The sequence below is a fragment of the Orycteropus afer genome, unplaced genomic scaffold (assembly GCF_000298275.1).
Source record: "Orycteropus afer afer isolate SDZICR_OR568_19922 unplaced genomic scaffold, OryAfe1.0 scaffold00224, whole genome shotgun sequence".
In the NCBI taxonomy this organism is placed as follows: Eukaryota; Metazoa; Chordata; class Mammalia; order Tubulidentata; family Orycteropodidae; genus Orycteropus; species Orycteropus afer.
The window spans coordinates 390688-399553 of record NW_006921811.1 but is presented as its reverse complement, the minus strand read 5'-3'; positions in this window follow the sequence as shown (position 1 = coordinate 399553).

Genomic DNA, 8866 nt, shown 5'->3' with positions numbered 1-8866 from the left:
AAGACATCAGCTGATGTATTGCATTTAGGTAAATCTTCTGCAAAAGACTTCTTTCAGGTGCTGAAGGGCAAAGATGTCTCCTTGAAGACTATGATGTGCCTGACCCAAGCCATGGTATTTTCAATCACCTTTTATGCATGGAAGAGCTGGATAATGAATAAGGAAGAACAATGAAGAGTTGATGCTTTTGAGTTGTGGTGTTGGAGAAGAATGCTAAGAATACCATGGTCTGCTAAAAGGACTAACAAATCTGTCATAGAAGAAGTGCACCTGGAATGCTCTTTGGAAGCAAGAATGGACAGACTTTGTCTCACCTACTTTGGTCATGTTGTTAAAAGGAACCATTCCCTAGAGAAGAACATCATTCTTGGTAAAAATGGAGGGTCAACAAAGAAGGGCAAAGGCTCTCAACAGGTGGGAAAGACACAGAGCCTGCAATGATGGGCTCAGGTATAACAAGGATAATGAGGCTGGCATGAGACTGGGCAGTGTTTCATTTTGCGTAGGGACGCTATGAGTCAGAGATGCCTCTAACAACAACATGGAAAAGGAAATAATCATACTTTTCTGGAATTACTGAATGGCCCTTCAGTCAGTGTAGAGGTATGTGAAGGTCAGGTTATTAATGGAGTTGTAGCTCCTCAAACCCATCCTGTAGTGATTTCCCAAGTTCCGTAATGCATGATTACAATAGATATATTCAGCAGAACATACAGAACAGGCAGAACTTCCACTTGGGAAGGCTGACATGTGGACTAAGGACTATTATGATAGGAAAAGCCAAGTGGAAGCCATAACAACTGTCCCTCCCTAGGAAAATAATAAGCCAACACAGTTATCACATACTTGAAGTGATTACAGACATTAATACCACCATCAAGGACTTGAAGGATGTAAGGGTGGTAAATTACATCACATGCCCATTTAACATGCTTATTTGGTCTTTGCAAAAAAAATGAACTGATTTTTCAGAATGACAATAATTATTATAAACTTAAACAAGTGGTGACTCTAATTGTAGCTGCTGTTCAGATGTGGTTTCATTGCTTGAGAAATGGTATGAAACAATTGATCTGGCCAATGGCTTTTTTCCATTCTGATTTTGAAAGATCACCAAAGGCAGTTTTTCATGAGTTGGCAAGGCCAGCAATATACCAGTACTGATTTATTTCAGAAGTGTATCAACTTTCCAGCACTATGTCATAGTTTAGTCTGCAGGTACCTTTATAACATTTCCCTTCCACAAAATATAACACTGGTCCATCACTTCAATGATATTATGTTGATGAGACATAAGGAAGAAGTATCAATGACTCTAGACTTATTGGTGAGGCATGTGCATGCTAGAGGGTGGGAAATTAATCCAACAAAAATGTAGGAGCCTTTTACCTCACTGAAATTTCTAGGAGCCCAGTGATGTGGGGTATGTTGATATATTCCTTCAAAAGCAAAGTATAAGTTGTAACATCTGGTCCTTCTTACAACTGAAAGGAGTACAATGCCTGTTGAGCCTCTTCAGGTTTTGGAGCCACATATCTCTCATTTGGGTGTGGTACTCCAGTCTATTTCTCAAGTGATTTGAAAAACTGCAGATTATTAATGGAGCTCAGAAAAAGAGAAGGGTCTGCAATAGATTCAGGATGCCATGCAAGACACTCTGCCACTGAGGACGTATGATCTGGATGATTCAATAGTTTTTGAAGTGTCAGTGACAGAGAAATATGCTGTTTGGAGTATTTGGCAGACCCCTATTTATTAATCACAGTGCAAACTCTTAGGATTTTGGATTAAAATTCTGCTATCCTCTGCAGATAACCACTCTCTTTTTGAGAAACAGCTTTTGGCTAGTTACTGGCCCTTAGAAGAGAAAGAATGCCTGCCTATCCCTGGGCCACCAGATCACCATGAAGCCTGAACTTCCGATCATGAACCGGGTGTTGTCTGACTTACAGAGTCATAAAATTGGATGTTCACAGTAGCATTCCATCATTCAATGGAAGTGGTACATACATGATGGGTTTGAAGCAGGACCTGAAGGCAAAAGTATGTTGCATGAAGAAGTGGCTTGAAAGCCTATGGTTACACTCTTATCACATTACTTTCCTTCTTCCAAGTCTGTACGTAGAGTCTTATGGGGAGTTCCTGTGATCAGTTGACTGAAGAAGAGAAAACTTGTGCCTGGTTTAGAGATGGATTTGCAGGCAACACTCAAAAGTGGATAGCCTAGCCCAACATCCCCTTTCTGGGATCTCCATGAATGACAGTGGTAAAAGGAAATCCTCCTAAGAGGGGGAATTTTGAGCAGTGCACCTGTTTCTTTCTTTCTTTGTTTGTTTTCCCCTTTGCTTGGATGGAGATATTGCCAGATGTGAGACAGTATACTGATTCATGCGCAGTGATCAATGGTTTGGCCATGTGGTCCCTGACCACATAAGGCACATGATTGGAAAATCGGTGACAAGGAATTTTGGGGAAGAAGAATGTGAATAGATTTCTATGAATAGGTCAAAGAAGTGAAGATATATTGTCTCATGAGTATGTTCACCAAAGGTTTGCCTCCTTAGTGGAGGACTTTAACAATCACTTTGCTAAGACAACATGTTCTGTGGAAACCAGTCATCCTCTTTTCAGAGCTACACCTATCATTGACCATTGGGCTCATGAACAAAGTGGCTATGGTGGCAGGGATGGAGGTTACGCATGGACCTTACAACATGAACTTCCACTCATCATGGCTGGTTTGGCTAAAGCCACTGCTGAGTGCCTGATCTGCCAGCAGCAGAGACTAACACTGAGTCCCCAATGGGAAGCCATTCCTCAGGGCAATAAGCAAGCAATGTGGTGACAACTTTATAATATTGGATCACTTCCTTCATGGAAAGGATAGTTTTGTACTTACTGGAATAAACACTTGGTCTGGATACAGATTTGCCTTCCCTACCAAAGCTTCAATTCATGGACTTACAGAATGCCTTATGCACCATCATGGGATTCCACACAGCATCACTTCAGATCAAAGGATTCACTTCAGCAAAGGAAGTGTGACTATGGGCCCATGCTCGTGAAAATCACTGGTTTTAACATGTTCCCCATCATCCTGAAGGAGCTGGCTTGATAGAAAGATGGAATGGCCTTCTAAAGACACAATTATTGCCAGTTAGGTGGTAACACTTTGTGGGGTTGAAGTAATGTTCTCCAGGAGGCTATAAATTCTGTAAACCAGTATTCAATACATTGTGCCATTTCCCCAATAGCCAGGATTCACAGGTCCATGAACCATGGGGTGCAAATTGGAGTGGTACCACTCATTATCATTCCTAGTGACCCACCTGCTAGTTTTATTTCTTCCTATCCCCATAAGCCTATGCTCTGTGGATCTGAAGGTCTAAGGTATGTTGTTGTTGTTGTTGTTATGTGCCATCGAGTCAGACCCGACTCATAGCGACCTCTCCTTGGGTTTCCTAGGCAGTATCACTACAGAAGTAGATTGCCCCATCTTCCTTCCGAGGAGTGGCTGGTGGGTTTTAACTGCCAGCCTTCTGGTTAGCAGTCAAGTGCCTTAGCCACTTTGCTACCAGAGCTCCACAAATCGCCATAAGCCTATGCTCTGTGGGTCTGAAGATCTAAGGTATAAAGGGAGGAATACTTCTACCTGGAGAAACAATGACAATTCCACTGAAATGGAAATTAAGAACACCAACCTGACACTTTGGACTTGTCATGCCTCGATATCAATTGATTAAGAAAGGGATTAGTGTATTGGCTGTGGCGATTGATCCTTATTATCAAAGGGAAATGAGATTGATATTACATATGGTGGAAAAGATGAGTATGTCTGGAACACAGGAGATTCCTTAGGACACCTCTTAGTACTACCATGACTTGTGATTAATGTCAATGAAAACTAGAGCAACCCATTTACAATGTGACTACCAATGGTCCAGAGCCTTCAGGACTGAAAGTTTGAGTCCCTCTACCAGACAAAGAACCACAACCAGCTGAGGTGCTTGCTAAGGACAAAGGGAGTACAGAATGGGTGGAGGAAGAAGATAGTTTAATTGCCCTGTAAGTCATGTGACCAGTGGCAGAAATGAAGACAGATTGTTACGATTTTTTTTCCCTAGTATGTGTGCATAAATATTTTTGTTTTCTTCACTTATAAAGTATAAGATGTAAATGAGGCTAGTGAATTTTTGGTTGTACATGTATTATAGTATTATGTCAAGTGCAAGCATGAGTTTATAGTTGTCTTTATTTAGAGATTGTGTATGGTTTCACAAGTGTACACAGATACCATGTTGAAAAGCATTTGCTGTCATGGTTAAGGTTATGTGTCAACTTGGCTGCTTTGACAATTATGTTGTTGTTATTCCTCATTATGAGATGTGATATAATATAATAACCTCTATTATGAGCTCGGCTATGAACAGTCAATCAGTTGAAAAGGAGTTCTCTTGAAGGTGTGGCCTGCATCCTATATATATATATATATTCTGGCAAAGATCTTTGGCTTTTTTGCTTGATCTGGATCCTGCATCTGGTTTGTTATCATCTAACTCCAGTTATTTGGACTTGAGCCTGGGTCTCCCATATTACCTGCTTACCTTGGGATTTGTTAACCTCTGCACCCTGTAAGCCACAGCCTGTTATTTGACCTTCCAATTTTGGTTTTATCAGCTACTGTGCCTATGTGAGTCAAGAAAATCCTCCAGCCTGATGTCTAACCCATGGACTTGGGATTTGACAGGCTCTATAACTGTGTGAGCCAATATATTTATTTCACTGGTTTGGTCCTCTAGAGAAACAAGCCTAAGACAACCAATATCAATATTCTCTTTTATTTAAAACTGGATTTGATTCTAATGAAATAATGTGGAAAGACTATGGAATATGCAAAGAAGTAAGTTTAAGCTCTTGTTTTACCAAGTGATTTTTGACCCAGAGTAAATTACTAATCCTAATTAAATTTGTATTTCATCTACTAAAAATTACAAAAGTACCCTTTTTTTCTCCCCCAACCTATACCACAGGAATACTGTGAGGTTTGTTGTTGTCATTGTTAGGTGCCATTGAGTTGCCTCTGATTCATAGCAACCCTACATATAGCAGAACAAAACACTGCTCAGTTGTGTGTCATACTCACAATCTTTGTTATACTTGAGCCCATTGTTGTAGCCAGTGTGTCAGTCCATCTGGTTGAGGGTCTCCCCCTTTATTGCTGATGCTCTACTTTACAAAGCATGATTCCTTCCCCAGATAATTGTCCCTTCTGACAACATGACCAAAGTAGATCAGATGAAGTCTGGCCAGCCTCGCTTCCAAGAAGCACCTGGCTGCACTTCTTCCATGACAGGTGTGTTTGTTCTTCTGGTAGTCAATGGTATTTTCAATATTCTTCACCCACATCATAACTGAAAGGTATCCACTCTTCTTCAGTCTTACTTAATCATTGTCTAGCTTCCACATGCATACCAGGTGATAGAAAGTACTATGTCTTGGGTTAGTCTTAATCTTCAAAGTAACAGCTTTGCTTCTTAACACTTCAAAGAGGTCTTTTGAAGGAGATTTGCCCAGTGAAATATGATGTCTCATTTCTTCACTGCTGCTTCCATGGGCACAGATAGTGAATCCTAGTAAAATGAAATCTTTCACAACTTCAATCTTTTATCCATTTATCATGATGTTGCTCATTGGTCCACTTGTAAGGATTTTTGTTTTCTTTACGTTGAAAAGTAATTTATACTGAAGACTGTAATCTTTGATCTTCATCAGTAAGTGTTTCAAGTCATCTTCACTTTCAGCAAGTAAGGCTATATTATCTGCATATCACAGATTGTTAATGATTCTTAGTCCAATCCTGATGCCGCATTCTTAAACATATAGTTCAGCTCCTCAGATTATTTGCTCAGCATGCAGATTGAATTAGTATGGTGAAAGGATACAACCCTGACATACACATTTCTTGATTTTATACCATAGAGTATCTTCTTGTTCCATTTAAAAGGCAGCCTTATGCTCTATGTACAGGTTCCTCGTGAGCACAATTAAGTGTTTTGGAATTCCCGTTCTTTGCAATGTTGTCCATAATTTGATATGGTAGACACAGTCAAATGCCTTTTTTATAGTCAATAAAACACAAGGAAATAGCTTTCTGGTTTTCTCTGTTTCAGTCAAGATCCATCTGATATCAGTAATGATATTCCTCATCCCACAACCTCTTGTGAATCCAGCTGGAATGTCTGGAAGTTCCCTGTCAGTAGCATGTTGTCACTGTCTTTAAATTGTCTTCATAAAATTTTACTTGCATTTTATGCTAATGATATTATTTGATAATTTCCACATTCTGTTGGATCATGTTTCTTTGGAATGGGCACAAATACCAATCTCTTCCTGTCAGTTGGTGAGGTAGCTATTTTCCAAATTTTGCCCAGTGAATCCTTCAATATTGCAACTCAAGGCTTAAGTTTTTTCTTCAGCTCTTTCAGCTTGAGAAATGCTGAGTGTGTTCTTCTGTTTTGGTTTTCTAACTCTGAATTTTTGCACATTTCATTATAATTCTTTACTTTGTCTTCTTGAGCTGCCATTTCAAATCATTTGTCATTGGTTCCATTTGCTTCATCTACTCTCCATTCAAGAGCAAGTTTCAGTCTCTTTTGATATCCATTTTGGTCTTTTCTTTCTTTCCTGTCTTTTTAATGACCTTTTGCTTTCTTTGTGTATCCTGTTGTTGATGTCATCCCACAACTCATCTGATCTTCAGTCACTGGTGTTCAGTGCATCAAACCTATTCTTCAGATGGTTTCTAAATTCAGGTCAGATAAAATCAAGGCCATATTTTGGCTCTTCTGGACTTGTTTTTATTTTCTTCATCTTCAACTTGAACTTGCATTTGAGCAATTCCACAGTCAGCTCCTTGTCTTATTTTGACTTAAGATATTGAGATTCTCTATCACCTCTTTCCACAGATGTACTCAGTCTGATTCCTGTGCATTCTGTCTGGTGACGTCCACATATATAGCTACCACTTATATTGTTGAGAAATGATATTTTCCGCGAATATGTCATTAGTCTTGCAAAATTCTATCATGCAATCTCTATCATCATTTTTATCCCCAAAGCCTTATTTTCCAACTACCAATGATGCTTCTTTGTTTCCAGTTTTCATATTCCAATCACAAATAATCATCAATATATCTTGATTGCATGTTTGGTCAATTTTAGACTACAGAAGTTGTAAAAATCTTCAATTTCTTCATCTTTGGATTCAGTGGTTGGTGCACAATTTGAATAATATTAGTATTAAGTGGTCTTCCTTGCAGTGTATGGATATTATCTTATCACTGATAGCACTGTACTTTAAGATAGATCTTGAAATGTTTTTTTGATGATGAATGCCATGCCATTCCTCTTCAATTTGTCATTCCTAGCATAGTAGACCATATGATTGTCTGATTCAAAATGGTCAAAACCAATCAATTTCACCTCACTAATGCTTACGATATTGATCTTTATGTGTTCCATTTCATTTTTGACAACTTTCAATTTTCCTAGATTCATATTTCATACATTCCATGTTCCAATTATTAATGGATATCTGTAACTGTTTCTTCCCATTTTGAGTAGTGCCCCATAATCAAGGGAAGATCCTGAAAGCTTTATTCCATCCACAGAATTAAGGTCGATTCTGCTTTGAGGAGGCAGCTTTTCCCTGGTTATATTTTGGGTATCTGTCAACTAGAGAGGATCACCTTCTGGAGCTATATTAGACAATGTTTCACAGCTACTCATAGAGTTTAGTAATCATATTTTAGACAGCATCACTGCTATTCATAAGGTTTTCAGTGGCTGATTTTTTTCAGAAGTTGATGGCCTTGTCCTTCTTCCCAGTCTGTCTTGGTCTGGAAGCTTCACTGAAACCTGTCTGGTATTTGAAATAACCTTTATATACCCTTCTGGTATTTGACATACTGGTGGCATAGCCACCAGCCTCACAACAACATGCAAGCCACCATAGTCCAACAAACTGATAGATGAGTGGTGACCTGTGAGTTTAAGAATGTGATATTTTAAATGGAAGATATCTATCCCCGGAAGCTGTAAGTAAGGAGCTCTGATGGTGCAGTGGTTAAGGCATTTGGCTGCTAACCAAAAAATTGGTGGCTTGAACCTATCGATCACCTGCTCCATGGAAGAAAGATGAGGCAGTCTGCTTCCATGAAGATTTGCTGCTTGGAAACCCAATGGGGGTTGCTATAAGATGGAATCAATTCAATGACAGTGAGTTTGTTTGGGTTTGGTTAAAGCTCTAAATAAACATGCAGCAAGTTCAAAGAAACATTCTACGGCAAAGTTTTATAGGGTGTGCACAGTTTGACAAATTCAACCACTGGTGAAGCCAACATGCAGTCAATTTGCCAAAAGATAGTAACTGACGTTCATGAGCTTCTGAAACACAATGTCTAAACCAAAGCCAAGTTGAATGAAGGATGGTAGGTTGTATTTTTCAGTTTATTATGAAAGCCTCCAAAAGTTTCAAAGCCACCTACTAGGTGTTTTTACAACTTACTCTATGAAAACATAGTTGACTAATATGTTGAATTTGAGGTGCCAATGTGTTTCATTTTACAAAGAGAAAGAAGATGAATGAGGGACAAAAACAAAAGAGCCCAATTTTTCTGTAAATCTGTCAGTGATCTTACAACAATGAGGACTTTCTCTCCTGGGGAAACAAGGTTCCAAGGAAGAAATATGAAAATAAAAATTATAGGAAAGCAGACAGTGTCATAAAACAAAATAACCTTAGGGCTCTGAGATATGCCCTTATTCTTGGCCCTGTTTTATTTATTAATTGTTGTGTTTTCATTTC